The 23,761-nt window shown below is 43.5% G+C and overlaps 1 long non-coding RNA gene across 10 annotated transcripts; it reads left to right on the forward strand.

Moving 5' to 3' along the window:
- Positions 1-531: 531 nt before the first annotated feature.
- Positions 532-22,788, forward strand: LOC127001386 (uncharacterized). Of its 10 annotated transcripts, none has more exons than XR_007755229.1 (6): positions 532-672; positions 7,892-8,108; positions 9,546-9,662; positions 10,651-10,737; positions 14,256-14,311; positions 22,644-22,788. It is a non-coding gene; the product is annotated as an uncharacterized LOC127001386 (long non-coding RNA). The 10 variants fall into 10 exon arrangements; XR_007755232.1 differs by having other exon boundaries at positions 536-559; XR_007755235.1 differs by lacking the exon at positions 532-672 and adding an exon at positions 737-758.
- Positions 22,789-23,761: the final 973 nt, after the last annotated feature.

Here is a 23,761-nt window from a genome sequence, read left to right on the forward strand (position 1 = left end):
GAGAGAGAGAGAGAGAGAGATTGACAGCCTAGGAAAACACACACACACACACTACCACACACACACACACACACACCTTCCCGTTACCTACCTCTCCTTCCTTCCCTCCCCCTCCCCCTCTTCCTTTCCTCCTCTCCTTCCTCCCTAACCCCCTCCTCCTCTGAGTAAGCAATATATGACTAACGAATGATTATGGCATTGGCTAATCACCTCCCCCCCCTTCCACGTCACGTCACGTGGGTTCAGGGGTTAGATATGAGGCGTTTAAGGGATAAGTTCACCAGCGATCGACGGCAACTTCCTGGAAAAAGTCCTGTTCACTCTTCTGTCAATCTTCGGAAAAAAAAAAAAAAAAAAAAAAGGAGCCCCGGTAAGTGCTGCCCCCTGTGAGCAAACACGCCTGGTATGCCATTCATTCAGCAGGGGACGAGGTGAGAATTCAAAGACCAAGTCGTGTTTTTTCGCCGTGCATTCAGGCTAATTTCGGGCTATTTCTGGGCGTTCGGGGCGTGGTACATTGCTTTTCCTGTAGCCACAAGGAACGTAGAGGTATAGGACGGTACGTGGAGGTGTTTCCATAGCCACAGACAGTACATAAAGCGATAATTCAACGTCTATATTGCCTACTCTCAGCCGCCAAGAAGTCCCTCCCAGCGTACCCCGTGAACTCCCGTACGTGTGCTTGGGCGGTGTGTGGGCGTTTTGGGTGTGATACATTAGATTTCTAGCACTAATGAGGAAGCTGTAGGTATAATATTGTACGTGGAGGTCTTCTCATGGCCATAAACAGCTCATAAAGGGGTAAATTAGCGTATATACAGCCTCCCCTCCCGCCAGAAGCCCCGCCCAGCGGACCCTGTGAACTCCCGTGTGTTTGAGCTGTGTGTGGGCGTTTGGGCGTGATACATTAGTTTTCCATCACAGTTAAGGAAGCTGCAGGTATAATATTGTACGTGGAGGTCTTCCCATCGCCATAGACAGCTCATAAAAGGATAAATCAGCGTAAATACAGCCTCCCCTCCCCGCCGCAGTCCTCACAAATGTTATTTATAGGGGTTGAACTCCTGCTCTTCCTTATATATGAACCCTTGCCTATATCCTGGCCCTGGCTAGAGAGATATTTATAGTGTCATAATCTTGGGTATAGCTTTGATATGATTCAGTCCTCGATATATGTTTCCTTACCGGCTGCCTCCCCTCACGTATATCTTTTATAGGGGTTAAATTCCTGTTCATCCATACCTAAATGATTGACCTATGCTTATATCCAATGGCCCTGGAGCTACTGGTTAAATACTAGTGGACTGGATAAACTGTATATGGCTGGGAGGTCACGCTAATTAAGAAGCTGGAAAAAGGGGAAATGACTCAAGGATTAACGAGTACAGTTTTCTTTATAAATTGAGTCCAAGCAGGGGATAGTGTCAGCTGGGTGGCTTAATTAAACTGGAGGGTCTGATATGAATGCTATGAATTTGGACATGTTAAAATTTGCATATCTTTCAATGGAACCATATACCTATTACCTGTGAGGGTCAAGCAGTACAGTTTCCCATACAAGTTAGGTTACAGAATATATATAATAGCTTTGTATGATTAACTTGCGGACAAAACAAGGTCACAGTAACAAAGGAATATCTCTCCAGGGTCAAGAAGTACAGTTTCCCATGCAAGTTAGGTTACAAGATGGTGCCAACTTGAAGGTATGATAGAAAAGCTAGGAGTTTTGAACCTGATAAAAAATGTCTTCAATCTTATTCAATCTGATCTTCCTTCATCTGTATTTCCTCCTGCCTACGACTTAAACTCTTTCAAGAGGAGGGTATCAGGACACCTCTCCTCCCGAAACTGACCTATCTTTCGGCCACCTCTTTGGATTCTTTTTAGGAGCAGTGAGTAGCGGGCTTTTTTTTTTATTAATGTTTGCTTTTTGTGTGCCCTTGAACTGTCTCCTTTGCTGTAAAAAAAAAAAAAAAAAAATGTCTGAAGGGTAAAAAGATCAGTCTCCCGTACAGAAGTGGATGAGTGGAATGGTCAAGAAAGGGGAGGTGTGGAGTGCCCGGCTAATGATTGAAGGGGAATTTAGGTAGATATAGACAAGGAAACGGAACTCCCAGCTTAATTCACCCCTTGGAGACTGGAATAGCTTAATATTTGTGGGGGTCTAACCTAACTCCCAGCTTAACTCAGCCCTTGGAAACTGCAAATAGCTTAAATTCATGTGAGGATCTAACCTAACTCCCAGCTTAACTCAGCCCTTGGAAACTGGAAATAGCTTAAATTCATGTGAGGATCTAACCTAACTCCCAGCTTAACTCAGCCCTTGGAAATAAGTGATTCTACATTAATCCGATGGCTCCAAAACGTTGCATTTCAACTCTAGTTAATATATTGAGCAGAAGGAAGTGACGGCCGAGCTTGTTTTTAAAGGAAATCAATCGTGTGACCACTGAAGGAAGGCAGGGAGCTTATTCCATTCTCGCACTACAACGTTGATGAAGAAAAATTTGGTTCAGTCTGAATTTGCTTGTCTACATTTGAGTTTTACGCCTTAATTTGTTCCTCGTACGCAAAGTGTCATCGATCATAAACAATATTGATCTGTCTACATTCGTGAAACATATGGAGCCAAGCTCAGCAAATTCAGCATGGCCCAGAATTTCTTTAAGTCGGCATGGTCTGAAGTCAGCATGGCCTAGCTGGCTCGATCCCCCAACTCAGCATGTCGGTACAGGAAGCTTTTTTGTAGCGATATGCTTAATTCAACTCAGCCTATGACCTTTTCTGAGCTCAGCATACTACTACTACTACTACTACTACTACTACTACTACTACTACTACTACTACTACTACTACTACTACTACTACTACTACTACTACTACTACTACTACTACTACTACTACTACTACTACTACTACTACTACTACTACTATTACTACTACTACTACTACTACTACTACTACTACTACTACTACTACTACTACTACTACTAATACCAGGGGTTTAATTATGAACAAGTCAGCAATGCTCACTCAGGATGGTGCCTAGCTGTTTCTCAATGCTGATCCTATTTTGAACTCAGCATGCATTAAAGAGTTACTGATTTCAGTCTGTATAGCCACTCTGAGCTCAGCATGGTGGTCTATATATGACAGCATGATCGTTTTCTTGATATACTGAGTTCGGAGTTCAACATGGATTTAAGTTAAGATTAGCATATGAGTCAGCATGGCCATAAGTTTAAATCAGCTTGCATAAGATCGAGTCAGCATGGTTATCTCTTTCAATGCTGAGTTTTTATAGGCTCAGCATAGGAGTTATACAAGTGAACAATGCCGTCATTGAACTCAACTTACTGCATATTGTGACCTTTATTTCAAGTCAGCATGCATCATGAAGTCAGCATGTGACCGTAAGTTTAAATCAGCTTGATAGCATAAGATATAGCATTTCAGCATATATCCTTCAACTTAATATCAACTAGAGTAGAAATGCAACGTTTTGGAGTCTTCTGATTAATGTAAAATCACTTAGGTTTAAGGACAGACCACCAAGTCTGGACCATGGGGTCTATGTGGTCTGATTTTCTATGTAAATCTATGTAAAGGTTGGAACAATTAGTTTTGAGGTACAACAATGCGTTTTCCTGTTCCAACGTCCATCTTCCCTTATTAAATATTTCCAAGCCATTATTTACACGGTTTTAGGTTTAATTAAAGAGAAAAAGCGATATAATTACCAGTTTATACAGGAAGAAACGTTGTAACCAATGGCTTTAAGATCTAATAAATACGTGATTCATTTCCCATCCTCCCTCCCTCTATCTCCCTCTCCCTCCCTCCCTCCCTCCATGCTTCACGTAAGGGAGACTACTAAGTGTATTAAGAACTCCCTGAAGCCATTATTCCCACATATAAGCTCATTACATCATATTGTAAGCCCGTGCTGAAGAGTGATAGGATTTTATACTTTCTGCAGTTTCGTTCACAACATGTGCCGAGACCCAGACCCAGACCAACCCATTAATAACGAATAATAATGATTCCAAGGCCTTACCGCTGTTATTAAGGCCTCGGCAGGACTTAGTTGGGGTTTACTAATGACAGGACACGCGATAAAAGGGCAAAGGGGCAGTTAAATAGAGTAATTAATGTTTCCGAGGTTAAACTAAAACTATTTATGTCAGCGATAATATACCTAAGCACTGCAAAAAAAGCCCTATTAATTAAACATTTCGACCCTATCTCTAAATAAATCTAGTTATTGGAGCGGAGAAGACAGTTCCAGGGTCATTTAATTCAAGTACGAGAATCTATTGAGCTGGCAGGAAACAGCTCGCAGCCGGAAAATAGCTCGCAAAGGGGACTTGGAACAATGCTTAATTTTCAATATATCACTCACTGCTATCGTTTAACTGTCCCTTTGCGACTTCAATACACTGCAAATACATCAGATAAACACTTAAAATCAGTAGAAGGCTTTAAAACAAACACATAGGAGATTACATGGGAGGAACTACTCTGAGCTGATACTCACTCCTGGTTTGGGCAATCTCAACGCTTATATATAGATCACAGGTGGTTAAAGAGACATAAATCAAGGCAAATTAAGACGTTTTTTGCTGTCTTTACCCCATTGGACATGTGTAGTGGCTAGTATCGAGACTTATTTCCCCGAGGAGGCATTTCTCGCACACACCCGGTCCCAGCCGTGGAGGGAGGAGGCTGGTGTGTTATTTTTGTGTTTTTTGAAGCGAATTATCCGTTGCCGAGGGAGCCATGCATCTAGAAACGGTAAATAGTCCCTTGTGATTGTTTTGGGTGGGTGAGGGCAGTGAATGAAGGCTTGTAATAGGTGGAAATAGGGAAAATGTATCGGTGGGGGGAAAGAGGTGGATTTAAATGGCCGCCGTGGTTGTTCAGAAGTTCATCGTTTTTTACTGATTTCCGGTAAAGTAGAGTACGTAGCGGCACGGGGCTTGAGGGGCAGGGCGACACGTGCATTGCATTCCTGTGTGTGAAGTTGGAGAGCGGGATATAAGCCGGTAAGGTCAGAAAGGTCAAGTATATAACTGGCTTGGGGTGTCCGGCTCCATATATGACTTTAATTATTAATGACCTCTAAGACCTTCGGGCACTATGATAGGGAGAACTGAGATGAATGACCTAATTTATGGGGTCAAAGGAGGTGTGAGTGTCTTAAATATTGAATTATGGGCGTTTAGCGGTGAGGTCATAAGGGCGTAACCGGCGGATGGAGCGAACCATATGTGACGTATTATCTCAGTTATCAATAACACCTAAGAACTTTGAACACTATGGGAGGGAGAACTAAGCTGAATGACCTAATGTATGGGGTCAAATGAGGTGTGAGGGTCTTAGATATTGAATTATGGGCGTTTAGCGGTGAGGTCATAAGGGCGTAACCGGCGGATGGGAGCGAACCATACGTGACCTTATATCCGTGAGTTTTGACCAGTGTAAGATGCCTGGGTACTCCTATATTAAGGATTAGGGTGTATTTGTGTTGTATTATTGCAGATATGAGGTGTGGGTTGTGTTACTCAGGAAATATTGAGGGTTAACGTGAGCTAGAAGTGTTTTAAGGGTGATTCGTCTAGCGGGCGGGGTGAATTTTACGAATTTTTCAGATTTATTTATTTCAGTGTTATTTCTCTTGATTTTTTTGCGTTTTCATCGTCATGGTTGTGATTTCATGTGTGTCTGAGGTGGTATTGATGGTGATTGTGGTGATATTAGGTGATGCATGTGGTGGTGATGACCCGGGGTGGTGAACCTATTAACTCTAAGGGGAATATGTAGGTTAGCGTTGTTGCCTTGACCACATGTGCTTACCCTAGACCATCGGGTGTCATTCTAGAGTTATACATGCTCCTGGTACTGCGAAGGCTGGCATGAACCTATATTTTGCCTGTCAATATTTACTTTGCTCTCACAGGAGGTTAAGGTTAAAATCTAAGTTTAATCCAAGGTTAGGATAACTTAGCGATGACCAGTATCTTATCCTAGACCTGGGGGCTTCGTGGTGCAGTGGTTAGCAGTTAGCACACTCGGCTCACAACCGAGAGAGCCTGGGTTCGATTCCCGGGCAGAGTGGAAAAATTTGGGAGGCTTTTCCGATACCCTACGCCCCTGTCCACCCAGCAGTGTACCAGGTATTAATCGGGGGTTGTGTCCCGTCTCCTGGGATCTGTTCCCTTCTTTAATTCCTTCCCCTCCTGTCTCTCTCCGGCATATGACCACAGATGTTGCGCCGACTAAATTAAATTTTCCAATTTTTTTATCCTAGACCATCGGGTGTTATTCTAGAGGTCTGCTCATGGTACCGTGAGGGCCGGAATTGACCTATTTTGTCTGTCAATTTTTATCTTGCTCTCACAGGAGGTTACGTTAAAATCTAAGTTTAATCCAAGGTTAGGATAACTTAGTGCTGACCGGGCATTTTTTTTGTTAATGTTTCCGATATTTTTCAGCCCTTGAATATATAAATAAGTGTGAAGTGATGAGACTTGGGTATTTTTTCTGGAATAACACCCACTTGTTTAGGATATATAGGCAGGATAGGCCTCTCACCACACTGCCGTTGATGTCACTGGCGGGAGAGGTGGCTACGGTCATCTCCATACTCACCGCCTCTTAAAATATTGTCTTGGGGTGCAACGCAGTATATATTTGTTTTATTTCATTGTGGTAGTAGAGCGCACGGCAGGTACGGTTAACCCGGTAGCTGTGGGGATCATGTTTCTCAACTCGGTAGCAGCGACACATCAAATTTGTGGCTTTACCGTGTAGCAGTGATGGGCCAAACCTGTGTCTTTACCGTGTAGCAGTGACGAGCCAAATTTGTGGCTTTACCATGTAGCAGCGATGGGCCAAACCTGTGTCTTTACCATATAGCAGCGACGGGCCAAATTTGTGGCTTAACCGTGTAGCAGCGACGGGCCAAATTTGTGTCTTTACCGTGTAGCAGCGACGGGCCAAATTTGTGGCTTTATCGTGTAGCAGCGACGGGCCAAATTTGTGCCGTGATATAAACCCCCCAAAATAGATGATACATAATCTGGTCACAAATGCTTTATATATAATATGAAATGGTTTGTGTGAGGGGTGATTTTTTTCCATTTTTCTCACTTGGAGGGACCATTAAGAAACATGATCCCTGCTGCTACCACTGGGTTAAAGGCCCTTCCCTCTAAGCGAGAAAAATGAGAAAAAAATCATCACTCACACAAACCACTTCATAATATATATCAATTCATTTGTGATGAGTTTATGCATCATCCATTTATTTTTTATTTTTTTTTACGTCTTGGCCTATTGCGCCGGTAGGCTTCTTCCCGGTGGATCCTAATGGTTGATGGTGGGGTTTATATCCTTCTTAATATATCAAGTTACATATCATGGCAAGAATTTGGCCCGTCGCTGGTACACTGTAAAGCCACAAATTTGGGCCCTTGTTACTACCAGGTTAAGTTAGGTCTTGTTAGGATAGCTCAGCGAGTTTGGGCAGGTTAGGATAGCTAAGATTTAATTCTCTAAATATATGGTCTTGGGGGGGACACACCTGGAGATACATTTCTGTTTATATTGTGTTTTGATAGTGGCTTGCTAAGACTAGATTAGTTTCATTAAAGTTTGGGCAGGTTAGGATAGCTTAGATTTAATTCTCTAAATATATGGTCTTGGGGGGGACACACCTGGAGATATATTTATGTTTATATTGTTTTGACAGTGGCTTGCTAAGGCTAGATTAGTTTCATTAAAGTTTGGTTAAGTTAGGATGACTTAGATTTAATTCTCTTTATATATAGTCTGGGATGACACATTGAGGCATATGTTTTACTTTTGCATATTTGGCGTCGGAACACAGGCTGGGGAAGGAGACGGTGGCTGAGTGGTTAGCGTGCCGGTCCTGCGTTCACTGCGTCATGGATGATGAGGGTTTGAATCAGTCGCTGCCACAGACTACTTGTCCTGAAGACCACCACCATCATCCTGGACTGTATGGGACTGTCCAAGGGAAAGCAAGATGGGGCCGCTATAAACACTTGCCGGCTTGGGCCCACCACCAGGCCCAGCCAAGGGAGGTAAGGAAAAAAAGTATGGCTAGGTTTGAATAAGTTTTAGGTTAGAATAGCGTAGTATTAAATTATCTTGTAATTATTATTATTGTCCTTAATATCATTCCTATTGCAACTCATGTTAATGGAGAGGTATCTTGTATGCCCCCCTGGACGTGACTGACTCGTTCACCCTCCATCTCGGACGATATGTCGAGTTAGCTTCACGTTGGTGGTCGGGTGTAGTTCCGGTGCCCTGAGAATAGGGGAACCACCTGCTAAACCCTGGGGCGAAGCCTGCACCTCAAGCATGGCCAGCAGTTGCGGGAGTCTCCGAAACAACTGTAACACTTTGACTTGTGTTTCATATCTTTATCATCTCTACTTGTTAGTAAGATAACTTCAATTCTGTAAAAAATAACATGTAAGATGGTTCTTACGTAAATAGTTTTTTTGAGATATGAGACACGTTAATGGATTTACATTAATTTCAATGGGGAAATTCATTTTGGTTTTCGAGTGTTTTGGTGTGCGAGGAATATTCTTGAATGAATTAAACTCGTAAATCGAGGTTTGACTATATGTACTCCATAAATAGCTAACATAACAGATCGCAGGTCATCGCTAGGTCTGTAAACAATGGGGGGGTTCCCCGGGCCAAGCCACAGGGCTCAAGTTAAGAGTCCATGGACTATAGCTAACTAAACTACCTGATAACTAACTAAACTGACCCCCCCTCCCTTCCCCCTTCACACTAAGAGCAAGGTCTCCAGCGGACTGCTTCAGCTTTCAAACACATCGCTGAGTTTAGTGTGGTCACCCGCATGCAGCCCTATGGGGCTTCGTGGTTCAGTGGTTAGCACACTCGGCTCACAACTGAGAGAGCCCGGGTTCGATTCCCGGGCGGAGTGGAAAAATTTGGGCGGCTTTTCCAATACCCTACGCCCCTGTCCACCCAGCAGTGTACCAGGTATTAATCGGGGGCTGTGTCCCGTCTCCTGGGATCTGTTCCCTTCTCCTATAATTCCTTCCCCTTCTGTCTCTCTCCGGCATATGACCACAGATGTTGCGCTGTCCACTAAACAAAACTTTCCACTTTCCCGCTGCTACCACCACCAGGTTAATGATAAATATAAATGAATCTCATTATTGGGGACCAGGAGACAGATTTTGTGTTGGGAGTCAGTAAATATAAGAGGCTGAGTACAACAGTCTGGCAATGTTGGCACTGCCTCAAAGTATAGGCCTGGCTGTATGTATAGAGTTATGAGGGCATTGAGGGGAGAGAGAGAGAGAGAGGGAGGGTGTAGAGGAAGAAAAGTATGTAAAAAAACAAATATGAGAGAGAGAGTATCAATTAATTATCTTATATTATACAGCCCTTGATAGAGAGAGATTTTATAATATATTATCCCATGCTGTCTTTCCCAGTACAAGACTTTGAGAGTGGATACATATTTGCAGGTTGGTGTAGCAGTGCCGGGAGGTTCCATAACACAGGGCACTCCTCACCTCAACAACAGTCTCTTCACCGACAAGTAATTCTTCACCAACAAGCTTTTCAGCAGCCTGGAGGAATAGGTAAGCTTTCTCTACTCATTTCCTGCCCTGCCTTCATTACCCCCGCCAGAAGCCCCCAAAGGGTGAACCCGTTATATTGAGCTGTAAAATGTTCAGCTCACTTAGTAACCCAGTGTGTTGTAAAATGTTCAGTACATCCCCTTGCTTAGAGGGAAAGGCCTTTTAACCCAGTGGTTGTAGCAGCAGGGATCATGTTTCTTTATGGTCCCTCTAAGCGAGAAAAATGAGAAAAAATCACCCCTCACACAAACCATTTCATAATACATATCAAAGCATTTGTGATCAGTTTACACATCATCTATTTTTGGGGGTTTAAATCATGGCACAAATTTGGCCCGTCGCTGCTACACGGTAAAGCCACAAATTTGGCCCGTTGCTGCTACACGGTAAAGCCACAAATTTGTCCCGTTGCTGCTACACGGTAAAGCCACAAATTTGGCCCGTTGCTGCTACACGGTAAAGCCACAAATTTGTCCCGTTGCTGCTACACGGTAAAGCCACAAATTTGTCCCGTTGCTGCTACACGGTAAAGCCATAAATTTGGCCCGTCGCTGCTACACGGTAAAGCCACAAATTTGTCCCGTTGCTGCTACACGGTAAAGCCACAAATTTGGCCCATTGCTGCTACATGGTAAAGCCACAAATTTGGCTTTACCGAGAGAGAGAGAGAGAGAGAGAGAGAGAGAGAGAGAGAGAGAGAGAGAGAGAGAGAGAGAGAAATTCCTTCACATTGAAATTAAATAAAATAAATTACACACACACACACACACACACACACACACACTTAAACCACACACACACACACACACACACACACACACACTCTGCATTAATTACACATGTATATAAGCCCAGCAAAACTTGTTATTACTATTATCATTCTTCTTCTTATTCTTATTCTTATTATTATTATTAATATTATTATTATTAGGTCTGACAAGAGGTTATTAGCTCAAAAAATGAATTATCAACTGTTTATTAATTTTAGAGACAAGAGGAGGAGGAGGAAGAAGAGGAGGAGGAAGATTAGGAGGAGGAGGACTTTGAAGACTGACAGACAGACATCATTCCAGTGGTGAGTTAAGTTAGTTTCCTTCCCTTCCTTCCTTCCTTCCTTCCTTCCTTCCTTTCTTCTTTCCTCCCTTCTGTCCTTCCTTCCTTACTTCTTTCTTTCTCTCCTCCCTTCCTTCCTTCCTTCTTTCTCTCCTCCTTTCTGTCCTTCCTTTCTTTCTTCCCTTCCTCCCTTCCTTCCCTCCTTCCTTCCTTCCTCCCTTCCTTCCTTCCTTCTCTTGGATAGGTTAGGATAAAAGGCCGGATTATTAGTTCGCCAAAAGATCACTTCTGCTTATAACAAGTTTTCAGCCATAATCTCAACATAATCATCATGTATTATATATAAAAATGCAATGCGGTATCTAGGGTTTTCCTGGTCAAGGCTCCTAATCCTCGAAGATCTGTTTTTCCCTATTTCTCCTAAATAGTTGGTCAGAAGATATTCACAATCATTGATTTAAGACCTTTATTCTTCCTTCACTTGTGGTAGCGTTGAACTAATTCTCATTCAGATTACATCAGGCAAGAAAAATATCCTTTTGGTAGCGTTGAAGACTTAATTACAGTAGTCAATAATGGCCGAATTAATCCCTTGAGCCTCTTAACTCATTCACCAGAATACAATAATGGGCGTTAGGCTTGTTTGGATGTTACACGGGTTTACAGTCTCCTTCACCTAGCGTGGGTGATATATTTTTTTTTTTTTTTACGTCGCTGTCTGTTGCGCCTGTAGGCATCTTCCTGGTGGGGCCTGATGGTCGGCCCAAGGCTTCTTCCAGGTGGGTCCTGATGGTTGGCCCAGCCCGTTCTGGCGCAGGCGAGTGTTTATAGTGGCGCCATCTTGCATTGGCTCATGCTGCCCCCCGGAACTCGTTCTTGATTCGCTTGGACGGCTTCCTCTAGAGTCCGGGTTGATGGGTGGTCTTCAGGACAGCATGTGGGTAGTTTTAAGCCACTCGGCGGTGGCTGAAAAATCCGAGTGGTAGCGTGGGGATTCGAACCCGCGTCGTCCATCACGCGGTGAATGTGGGCCCAGTACTCTACCAATTCGGCCACCGCCTACCACAAACGTGGCACGAAAAACCGTTCACTGGTGCTCACATGGGCATAAACAATCTTCTTACAATCTCCTATATCCTTAGTAAAATGTAGCCTAACCAGCAGACAAAGGGGACGAACCAGGTGGTTACATCCTCGTTAAAGAGAAATACTGCACAGCCCTGCTACTCCGTGGACTAAACACCCTACGTAGTCAATACGTGTATCATACCGAACACACCCGAGACACGCACGTGACAGACCCTTTATCTCCACTCACTCCCCTGTCCGGGGGAAGAGCCAAGGCGTGTCTGTTAGTGTTTGCACCTCACAAATACAATAATGAGAAAATATATCTATAATATGAACAGGAATTACTTCACCTCAGAGAGACGCACCTGTCCGGGGGAAGAGCCAAGGCGTGTCTGTTGGTGTTTGCTGGGTGGGGCTCCCTACGCAGCCGCTGCCCGCGGTTCACATCCCTCCCCAGATTTAATTCGAACCCTGATTTGTTCAACCTTGCAACAACCGTCTACGGTACTTTACTCGTCGCATGATATTGGTATAATGGTTCCCCTGAATAGCAAGGTGAAAAATTCTAACTAGAAGCTACTATCTTGTGTTAAAATTATGCCCATTATCTCGTATGGAACCGATCACCTACTTTCTGCAGGCGTCAACATGTATGTCTGTCTGTCTGTCTGTCCGTCTGTCTCGGGGGTGTGAGCATCACGCAATAATAATTCAATGTTACTAATAATTCTTACATTAACTTAACATTACTTACCCATACTTAATACTACGTCCCGGCACTACAATATGACCACAGATGTTCCCTTCTCCTATAATTCCTTCCCCTCCTGTCTCTCTCCGGCATATGACCACAGATGTTCCCTTCTCCTATAATTCCTTCCCCTCCTGTCTCTTGCTGGCATATGACCACAGATGTTCCCTTCTCCTATAATTCCTTCCCCTTCTGTCTCTCTCCGGCATATGACCATAGATGTTCCCTTCTCCTATAATTCCTTCCCCTCCTGTCTCTCTCCGGCATATGACCACAGATGTTCCCTTCTCCTATAATTCCTTCCCCTTCTGTCTCTCTCCGGCATATGACCATAGATGTTCCCTTCTCCTATAATTCCTTCCCCTCCTGTCTCTCTCCGGCATATGACCACAGATGTTCCCTTCTCTATAATTCCTTCCTTCTGTCTCTCTCCGGCATATGACCATAGATGTTCCTTCTTCCTATAATTCCTTCCCTCCTGTCTCTCTCCGCATATGACCACAGATGTTCCTTCTCCTATAATTCCTTCCCCTTCTGTCTCTCTCCGGCATATGACCATATATGTTCCATTATCCTATAATACCTTCACCTCCTGACTCTAGCAGGAATATGACCACAGATGTTCCTTCTCCTATTATTCCTTCCCCTTCTGTCTCTCTCCGGCATATGACCACAGATGTTCCTTCTCCTATAATTCCTTCCCTCCTGTCTCTCTCCGCATATGACCACAGATGTTCCTTCTCCTATAATTCCTTCCCTTCTGTCTCTCTCCGGCATATGACCACAGATGTTCCTTCTCCTATAATTCCTTCCCCTCCTGTCTCTCTCCGGCATATGACCACAGATGTTCCCTTCTCCTATAATTCCTTCCCCTTCTGTCTCTCTCCGGCATATGACCATAGATGTTCCCTTCTCCTATAATTCCTTCCCCTCCTGTCTCTATCAGGCATATGACCACAGATGTTCCCTTCTCCTATAATTCCTTCCCCTTCTGTCTCTCTCCGGCATATGACCATAGATGTTCCCTTCTCCTATAATTCCTTCCCCTCCTGTCTCTTGCTGGCATATGACCACAGATGTTCCCTTCTCCTATAATTCCTTCCCCTTCTGTCTCTCTCCGGCATATGACCACAGATGTTCCCTTCTATAATTCCTTCCCCTTCTGTCTCTCTCCAGCATATGACCACAGATGTTCCGTTCTCCTATAATTCCTTCCCCTCCTGTCTCTTGCTGGCATATGACCACAGATGTTCCCTTCTCCTATAATTCCTTCCCCTCCTGCCTCTCTCCGGCATATGACCAAGGATGTCACTAAACCAAACTTTCCTTCCACCCATGAAAACCTGGTTAACTTTGTCTGTGTAAACAGTGGTAATGGGAGCCCAATATGTTGAAGAAGATACAGTCATCCTGGAGGTAGTTTTAAAATGTTTCTGCACCTTGAACAGTAACATGGATACCTAGTGACTATTCTCTGTGGCGGCCTCGGGAAGCAATGCCAGGAAAATGATTATTATGTTGGTAAAGATAGGAGAGTTTGTAAATATTTGACCCTGTGTCTCGGCAAGGCTCTGACCCTGCCCCCTGTGTTGACCCTCTGGTGGTAGTGACTGTGTGGAAGGAAGGAAGGAAGGGTTGAAAGTTTAAAGGAATTTATTATTATATGTAAAATGCATCTTCAGGTTGACACAAATACTAATTCCTTACTTACATTATAGATGAAAGAGGAAGAGGAAGAGGAAGAGGAGGAGGAGGAGGACACAGGAATTTCTTGGTGAGTGTTGTTTTTATTTCTTTGTTCCATTTATCAATATTTTTCTTTGTTTCCTCTTTTTCTTATCTTCATTTTCTTTACAAAGGAAGGAAGGAAGGAGAGAGAGAGAGAGAGAGAGAGAGAGAGAGAGAGAGAGAGAGAGAGAGAGAGAGAGAGAGAGAGAGAGAGAAGGGAGGGAAAAGAAGGAAGAGAAGGAGGGGAGGAAGGAAGGAAGGAAAAGGAGGTAAGGATGAAGGAAGACAAAGGGAAGAGAAGTAGGGAATGAAGGAAGGAGGAAAGAGGGGAGAGAGGGGAAGAAGGAAGGAAGGAGGTAAGGATGGAAGGAAGAAAGAGATGAGGAAGGAAGGAAAAAGAGTGAGAGGAAAGAAGGTAGGAAGGAAGGGAGGAGGGAGGGAAGGAAGGAAGGAAAGGAGGAAGGAAGGAAGGAAGAAAAGGAGGGAAGGAATGAAGGAAAGAGAGGAGAGGAAAGAAGGAAGGAAGGAAGGAGAAAGATAGGAAGGAATGAAGGAAAAGAGGAGAGAAAGAAGGAAGGAAAGGAGGAGGTAAGGATTGAAGGAAGAAAGAGATGTGGGAAGGAAAGAAGGAAGGGAAAGAAGGAGAGAAGAAGGAAGGAAGGAAGGAAGGGAAGGAGAAAGATAGGAAGGAATGAAGGAAAAAGAGGGAGAGGAAGGAAAGAAGGAAGGAAGGTGAAGAGGAAGGAGGAAAGATGGAAGGAAGGAAGGAAGGGAGAGAAGGACAAAGATAGGAAGGACGGAAGGAAAAAGAGGGATAGGGAAAGAGGGAAGGAAGGAAGGAAGGAAGGAAGGAAAGGAGGGAGGTAAGGATCGAAGGAAGAAAGAGATGTGAGGGAAGGAAGGAATGAAGGAAAGAGAGAGAGTAAAGAAAGAATGAAGGAAGGGAGGAGGAGGAAGGAAAGGAGAGGTAAGGATCGAAGGAAGAAAGAGATGTGAGGGAAGGAAGGAATGAAGGAAAGAGAGGGGAGAAGGAAGGAAGGAAGGAAGGAAGGAGGGAAGGAGGTAGGATGGTAGGAAGAAAGAGATGTGAGGGAAGGAAGGAATGAAGGAAAGAGAGGATGGTAGGAAGGAAGGAATGGAGGGAGGTAAGGATCGAAGGAAGAAAGAGATGTGAGGGAAGGAAGGAATGAAGGAAAGAGAGAGAGGAAAGAAAGAAGGAAGGAAGGGAGGGAGGGAGGTAAGGATCGAAGGAAGAAAGAGATGTGAGGGAAGGAAGGAAGGAAGGAAAGAGGGAGAGGAAAGAAGGAAGGAAGGAAGGAAGGAGGAGGAGGTAAGGAAAGGGGAGAGGTAAGGATCGAAGGAAGAAAGAGATGTGAGGGAAGGAAGGAATGAAGGAAAGAGGGAGAGGCACGAAAGAAGGAAGGAAGGAAGGAAGGAGGGAAGGAGGTAAGGATGGAAGGAAGAAAGAGATGTGAGGGAAGGAAGGAATGAAGGAAAGAGGGAGAGAAGAAGGAAGGAAGGAAGGAGGGAGGAGGTAAGGAAAGGAGGAGGTAAGGATCGAAGGAAGAAAGAGATGAGGGAAGGAAGGAATGAAGGAAAGAGAGGGAGAGGAAAGAAGGAAGGAAGGAAGGGAGGGAGGGAGGTAAGGATCGAAGGAAGAAAGAGATGTGAGGAAGGAAGGAATGAAGGAAAGAGGGAGAGGAAAGAAGGAAGGAAGGAAGGGAGGGAAGGAGAAAAATAGGAAGGAAGGAAGGAAAAAGAGGGAGAGGAAAGAAGAAAGGAAGGAAGGGAGGGAGGGAAGGAAGGAAGGAAGGAAAGAGAGGGAGAGGAAAGAAGGAAGGAAGGAAGGAAAAAGAGGGAGAGGGAAGAAGGAAGGAAGGGAGGGAGGGAGGGAGGAAAGGAAGGAAGGAAAGGAGGGAGGTAAGGATCGAAGGAAGAAAGAGATGTGAGGGAAGGAATGAAGGAAAGAGAGGGGAGGAAAGAAGGAAGGAAGGAAGGGAGGAAGGAGGTAAGGATGGAAGAAAGAGATGTGAGGAAGGAAGGAAGGAATGAAGGAAAAAGGAAGAAGGAAGGAAGGAAGGGAGGAGGAGGAAGGAAAGGAGGGAGGTAAGGATCGAAGTAAGAAAGAGATGTGAGGGAAGGAAGGAATGAAGGAAAGAGAGGGGGAGGAAAGAAGGAAGGAAGGAAGGGAGGGAAGGAGGTAAGGATGGAAGGAAGAAAGAGATGTGAGGGAAGGAAGGAATGAAGGAAAGAGAGGGAGAGGAAAGAAGGAAGGAAGGAAGGAAGGAAGGAGGGAGGAGGTAAGGATCGAAGGAAGAAAGAGATGTGAGGAAGGAAGGAATGAAGGAAAGAGGGAGAGGAAAGAAGGAAGGAAGGAAGGAAGGAAGGGAGGGAGGGAGGGAGGTAAGGATCGAAGGAAGAAAGAGATGTGAGGGAAGGAAGGAATGAAGGAAAGAGAGGGAGAGGAAAGAAGGAAGGAAGGGAGGGAGGGAGGTAAGGATGGAAGGAAGAAAGAGATGTGAGGGAAGGAAGGAATGAAGGAAAGAGAGGGAGAGGAAAGAAGGAAGGAAGGAAGGGAGGGAGGGAGGTAAGGATCGAAGGAAGAAAGAGATGTGAGGGAAGGAAGGAATGAAGGAAAGAGAGGGAGAGGAAAGAAGGAAGGAAGGAAGGGAGGGAAGGAGAAAAATAGGAAGGAAGGAAGGAAAAAGAGGGAGAGGAAAGAAGAAAGGAAGGAAGGGAGGGAGGGAGGGAGAGGAAGGAAGGAAGGAAGGAAGAAGGGAGGAAAAAAGAAAGGAAGGAAGGAAAAGAGGGAGAGGGAAGAAGGAAGGAGGGAGGAGGGAAGGAAAGAGAGAGGTAAGGATCAAAGGAAGAAAGAGATGTGAGGAAGGAAGGAATGAAGGAAGAGAGGGGAGGAAAGAAGGAAGGGAGGGAAGTAGGTAAGGATGGAAGGAAGAAAGAGATGTGAGGGAAGGAAGGAATGAATGAAAAAGAAGGAGAGGAAAGAAGGAAGGAAGGAAGGGAGGGAGGGAGGGAAGGAAAGGGGAGAGGTAAGGATCGAAGGAAGAAAGAGATGTGAGGGAAGGAAGGAATGAAGGAAAGAGAGGGGGAGGAAAGAAGGAAGGAAGGAAGGAAGGGAGGGAGGGAGGTAAGGATCGAAGGAAGAAAGAGATGTGAGGGAAGGAAGGAATGAAGGAGAGGGAGAGGAAAGAAGGAAGGACGGAAGGAAGGGAGGAGGGAGGTAAGGATCGAAGGAAGAAAGAGATGTGGGGGAAGGAAGGAATGAAGGAAAGAGAGGGAGAGGAAAGAAGGAAGGAAGGAAGGAAGGGAGGGAGGGAGGTAAGGATCGAAGGAAGAAAGAGATGTGAGGGAAGGAAGGAATGAAGGAAAGAGAGGGAGAGGAAAGAAGGAAGGAAGGAAGGAAGGGAGGGAGGGAGGTAAGGATCGAAGGAAGAAAGAGATGTGAGGGAAGGAAGGAATGAAGGAAAGAGAGGAGAGGAAAGAAGGAAGGAAGGGAGGGAGGAGGAAGGAGAAAAATAGGAAGGAAGGAAGGAAGGAAGGAAAGGAGAGGAAAGAAGGAAGGAAGGAAGGAGGGGAGGAGGAAGGAAGGAAGGAAGGAGAGGAAAGAAGGAAGAAGGAAGGAAGGAGGAGGAAAGAAGAAGGAAGGAGGAGGGAGGGAGGGAGGAAAGGAAGGAAGGAAGGAAGGAAAGGTGGGAGGTAAGGATCGAAGGAAGAAAGAGATGTGAGGGAAGGAAGGAATGAAGGAAAGAGAGGGAGAGGAAAGAAGGAAGGGAGGGAAGGAGGTAAGGATGGAAGGAAGAAAGAGATGTGAGGGAAGGAAGGAAGGAATGAAGGAAAAAGAGGGAGAGGAAAGAAGGAAGGAAGGAAGGGAGGGAGGGAGGGAAGGAAAGGAGAGAGGTAAGGATCGAAGGAAGAAAGAGATGTGAGGGAAGGAAGGAAGGAAGGAAAGAGGGAGAGGAAAGAAGGAAGGAAGGAAGGGAGGGAGGGAGGGAGGTAAGGATCGAAGGAAGAAAGAGATGTGAGGGAAGGAAGGAAGGAAGGAAAGAGAGGGAGAGGAAAGAAGGAAGGAAGGAAGGAAGGGAGGGAAGGAGGTAAGGATGGAAGGAAGAAAGAGATGTGAGGGAAGGAAGGAATGAAGGAAAGAGAGGGAGAGGAAAGAAGGAAGGAAGGAAGGAAGGGAGGGAGGTAAGGATCGAAGGAAGAAAGAGATGTGAGGGAAGGAAGGAATGAAGGAAAGAGAGGGAGAGGAAAGAAGGAAGGAAGGAAGGAAGGGAGGGAGGGAGGTAAGGATCGAAGGAAGAAAGAGATGTGAGGGAAGGAAGGAAGGAAGGAAAGAGGGAGAGGAAAGAAGGAAGGAAGGAAGGGAGGGAAGGAGATGCATGGGAAGCAAGGAAGGAAGGAAGAGAGTATATATATTTGACAAGGCTTTCCTTGGAGTTGTGGGCATTTCCAGGGGTAGTTTCATGACCCTGGTGGTAGTGTGACCCTTCCTCTGTACCATAACCCTGAGAAACACATTTGACAAGGCTTTCCTTGGAGTTGTGGGCATTTCCAGTAGTTTTTGAGCCTGGTGGTAGTGTGACCCTTCCTCTGTACCATGACCCTAAGAAACACACATTCAACATTGCTTTTGAGGGAGCTGTGGTTATTTCCATGGTAGTTTGTGACCCTGGTGGTAGTGTGACCTTTCCTTTGTACCATGACATTAAGAAACACATTTGACATGGCTTTTGAGGGAGCTGTGGGCGTTTCCAGGGGTAGTTTTGTGACCCTGGTGGTAGTGTGACCCTTCCTCTGTACTGTGAACCTAAGAAACACTCATTTGACATGGCTTTTGAGGGAGCTGTGGGCATTTCCAGTGGTAGTTTGTGGCCCTGGTGGTAGTGTGACCTTCCTCTGTACATGGTGAACCTAAGAAACACACATTTGACATGGCTTTTGAGGAGCTGTGGGCATTTCCAGGGGTAGTTTTGTGGCCCTGGTGGTAGTGTGACCCTTCCTCTGTACTGTGAACCTAAGAAACACACATTTGACCAGGCTCTCATAGGAGTTGTGGGCATTTCCAGGGGTAGTTTTGTAACCCTGGTGGTAGTGTGACCCTTCCTCTGTACCATGAACCTAAGAAACACACATTTGACATGGCTTTTGAGGGAGTTGTGGGAGGCATTTCTTGTGCAATTTTCTATATTCTGGTGTTGTCAGCGTAAGGCAGCTGGGCTAGTCAGGCAGAGAGAGCAGTGGTAGCAGTGTGAGGTGGTATTGCGCTGGTTGGCTGTGTTCTGTGGTTGGTAGCGTATGGTACAATGATGACTGGTGCCTAGGAAACTGAGCAGATGTAGCCACAGGTCGGATTCAAACTGGGCTGCCCACAACTCCTATGAAAGCCTTGGCAAATATGTGTTTCTCCAGGTTCACGGTACAGGGGAATGGTCACACTACCACCAGGGTCATAAATCTACCCCTGGAAATGCCCTAAACTCCCTTGAAAGCCTTCTCAAATGTGTTTCTTTAGGTTCATAGTACAGAGGAAGGGTCACACTACCACCAGGAGCATAAGACTACCCCTGGAAATACCCAAAACTCCCTTGAAGGCCTTGTCAAATGTGTGTTTCTTTAGGTTCATGGTACAGAGGAAGAGTCACATTACCACTAGGGTCATAAAACTACCCCCTGAAAATGCCCCAAACTCCCTTGAAAGCCTTGTCAAATGTGTGTTTCTTTAGGTTCATGGTACAGAGGAAGAGTCACATTACCACTAGGGTCATAAAACTACCCCCTGAAAATGCCCCATACTCCCTTGAAAGCCTTGTCAAATGTGTGTTTCTTTAGGTTCATGGTACAGAGGAAGGGTCAAACTACCACCAGTGTCTTATAACTACCCCTGGACATACCCTACACACACTCGCCACTCCATTCAGTCACCAAGAGGGTACTTCCATGAGTCCAAAGTACCTTGATTCACTTCCTGATGTCCAGCACTCTATAGTTCTTATCAAAAGTTAGCCTGTTCTCACGCCAAGCATCTGCTAGTTAAGTCTTTCTCCTCGGGTGCACCTTCTGAAAGCCCCGGTCCATGTTCAGATGTTTCCGTACAGTGCCACTTTTCATATCAAAAGTTACCCTGTTCTCACGCCAAGCATCTTTCTTTCTCTTTAAACATGATATTATTGTACCGTGTGGGGACCCAGCCTCCTGGTACTGAAGGGAAGTGTGCTGTTACGTATATGCGGTTACAGGTATGTGGTACCTAACATTGGGACCTGTTTGGGTGAGCTACGAGTGCTGATCTTTACTCTCTATCTCCAGAGTCTGTGTAGTCCACTGTAAGTCAGATTATACTGCTTACTGTACCAGGAATGACCTGAATAAAGCCTGTATTCTTGAACTTCATGACACCGCAGTTTGCTTGTTTGAAAAGCTGTTATGACTGTTTCCCAAAGCCGCAGAGAAGGCTAACCGGGTTTTCATGGGTGGCTTAACCGTTCATGGTGCAGAGAGTGTAACCCTTCTACTGTACCAAGAACCTCAAACATTGTATTGGTTGTATTAGTGTCGTATTCAAAACATTTTGTCCCTGAGTGAGGTCAACTGACAGGGCTTTCATAGGAGTTGTGGGCATTTCAGGGGTAGTTTTATGACCCTGGTTGTAGCAAGACCTTTCCTCTTTACCATGAACCTATAAAACAAGTCAAAAGAACCAATTAATCTCCTTTACGGCCTTTGGAAGTAGCTGATGTGAGGAGCGGAAATGTCCGAGGCTCACATTCTTGAAAACCATCCCGAGAGACTTGTATTTAAGGCTTCCGTAGGAGTTTTGGGCATTTCAGGGTAGTTTATGACCCTGGTGATAGATTAACCTTCCTATGTACCATGAACCTTCAAACCACTCAATTAGAACCCGATTGATCTCCTTTTTGGCATCTGACAGTCACATTCTTAAAAATATTGTTCCAAGCGCACACATTTGACAGGCTTTGTAGGAGTTGTGAGAATTTCAGGGGCAGTTTGATGACCCAGGTGGTAGTTTAACTTTCTCCTTACCATGAATCTTAAAACAAGACTCATGAGAACTTGATTGATCTCCTTATTGACCTTTGCAAGTAGCTGACATGAGGCGGAAGGGTCTGCTTCATAGATCTTAGGAAGGGAAGTTTGAGACGTACCTTGAATCAGCTCCTTGACGACAGTAGACTCCATGGCTGGCGTTCCTTCCTCCTTGTCTTCCTCAAATTCCAGACTTTCCTCCTCTGTGATGTACCTTTTCTCTCAGTTCTAATCATTCCTTTCCTCCTCTCATACGTACATCCTTCTCGGTAAATTCTTTTCACTGTATCGTATATATAGAGTTCCATTATTTGCTAGTTTCCCTTCCTCCTCATCTCTTAACGTATAAACGAGGCTTCCGGCAGAGAAATCCTAAGGCATGGTGACCTATTGTTACGTATATTAGAGTACGGTAACACACTGAGAACAGATTACGAGACTTCCAGCCCTCCGCTCATCCTATGCAAGGTTTATTTTCCCTTGCAAGTAACTATATCTTGTTCTTCCTTTCCCCCCTTGCTAACTAGAACATAATTATTGCCATATTGCTCGTCATGATGTACGTTACAAGGAAAAGTGACCCTCCGTCTGCCCCATAAAAGTTGAGCTACCATTTTGATTCGTCCCTCATTCATCCTTGGAGGGGTAGAGTCTGTCTTTCCCAGTGCAAATTAGAGTTAAATTGCTATGTTATGATACTAATTGCAAGGGGAAAAGAGACCCTTCGTACAATTTACACAAGGGTCGCCCTTCCTAATGTCACCTCACTTCTCTGCCGTACGCCTCAAATATTTTAGTCTGTGATATGTTATCTGCTTTCTCTTTGTCTAAGGTATTTATGTCATAGTAATAATCTCATGTCTGTCTTATTTTCTTCTTGTTTCCACGTCTTTTATTCCATATGTTCTTATTGTCTCTTAATTTCCATTGCTTTTTCAATGACTTTTGAGCTCTTTATGTATACAATCTCTCCTATTTTTAGTTCCTTCGTTGTCTTCTCTTATATCTCATATCTTGTTTCCAATTCATATATAATTCTTTTATATTATAAGTTTTTTTTTCTGTATGAAAATTGGTTCCTCCCTTTAATATATATAGAATTAGCTTAAGTCAATTATACCTAAAAAAGTGTCCAGGGATATTAGCTAAATGGGTTTGGGGCAAGATAAAGTCATAGGTGTGGTCCTTAACTTTATTTATAAGACTTCATAGTACAGATACAGTTCACATCTTCTGTGACTGGCTTACAGAACAGTCCTTGCAGAGAAAAGTACAAGTCATCAGAGTTGACTAACACGACTTCTTTCCTTCGGCAGAATTGAACGGACATCTCGGTCTGCCTGCGGGACACCGCACACTCTGGAAGAAGAAAGAACACCAAGATGTCAAGTTCCTGCAGAATCAGCCTCTTAGTGAAGGAAATGTGCTCTATTTATTTAATAAATGATTGACAAAAAATAATTTTGTATTTATTTTAGAAAATTATATGGCTCACTTTTTTATATATGTTGCAATACTATGCAATAAGTATATCCTGCAATAAGTTAGCAATATATATATATATATATATATATATATATATATATATATATATATATATATATATATATATATATATATATATATATATATATATATATATATATATATATATATATATATATATATATATATATATATATATATATATATATATATATATATATATATATATATATATATATATATATATATATATATATATATATATATATATATATATATATATATATATATATATATATATATATATATATATATATATATATATATATATATATATATACATATATATATATATATATATATATATATATATATATATATATATATATATATATATATATATATATATATATATATATCTATATATATATATATTATATATATGCAATATATATATATATATATATATATATATATATATATATATATATATATATATATATATATATCTATATATATATATATATATATATATATATATGTATATATATATATATATATATATATATATATATATATATATATATATATATATATATATATATATATAAGTTGCCAATAAATAGAGGAATGGAAAGAGGAGATGAGTAAAGAAGGGAGAGTAAAAGATGAGTCAAAATGAGGGAGAAAATGAGTTAAAGAAGAATGAAAGGAAAAGTTGAGAGGAGGAGCTTGGAGAGAGAGCAGAAGAGAGGAGTGGTAATGAGAGAGTAGACATAAACAATTACCAAAACGCCAAATGAAATTAAACAAATATGTCGGCAAGAGAAGCCTGAACCACACACAGAAAGAGAACAGAGGTGAAATCTGTGACAGCCGAAGCAAATTTTACACAAACTACAAGACGTCCAGCTAAGATAGGCATAAGAGACCTTGTATATGGTAAAGG

This window comes from Eriocheir sinensis, chromosome 20 (genome assembly GCF_024679095.1).
Source record: "Eriocheir sinensis breed Jianghai 21 chromosome 20, ASM2467909v1, whole genome shotgun sequence".
Taxonomy (NCBI): Eukaryota; Metazoa; Arthropoda; class Malacostraca; order Decapoda; family Varunidae; genus Eriocheir; species Eriocheir sinensis.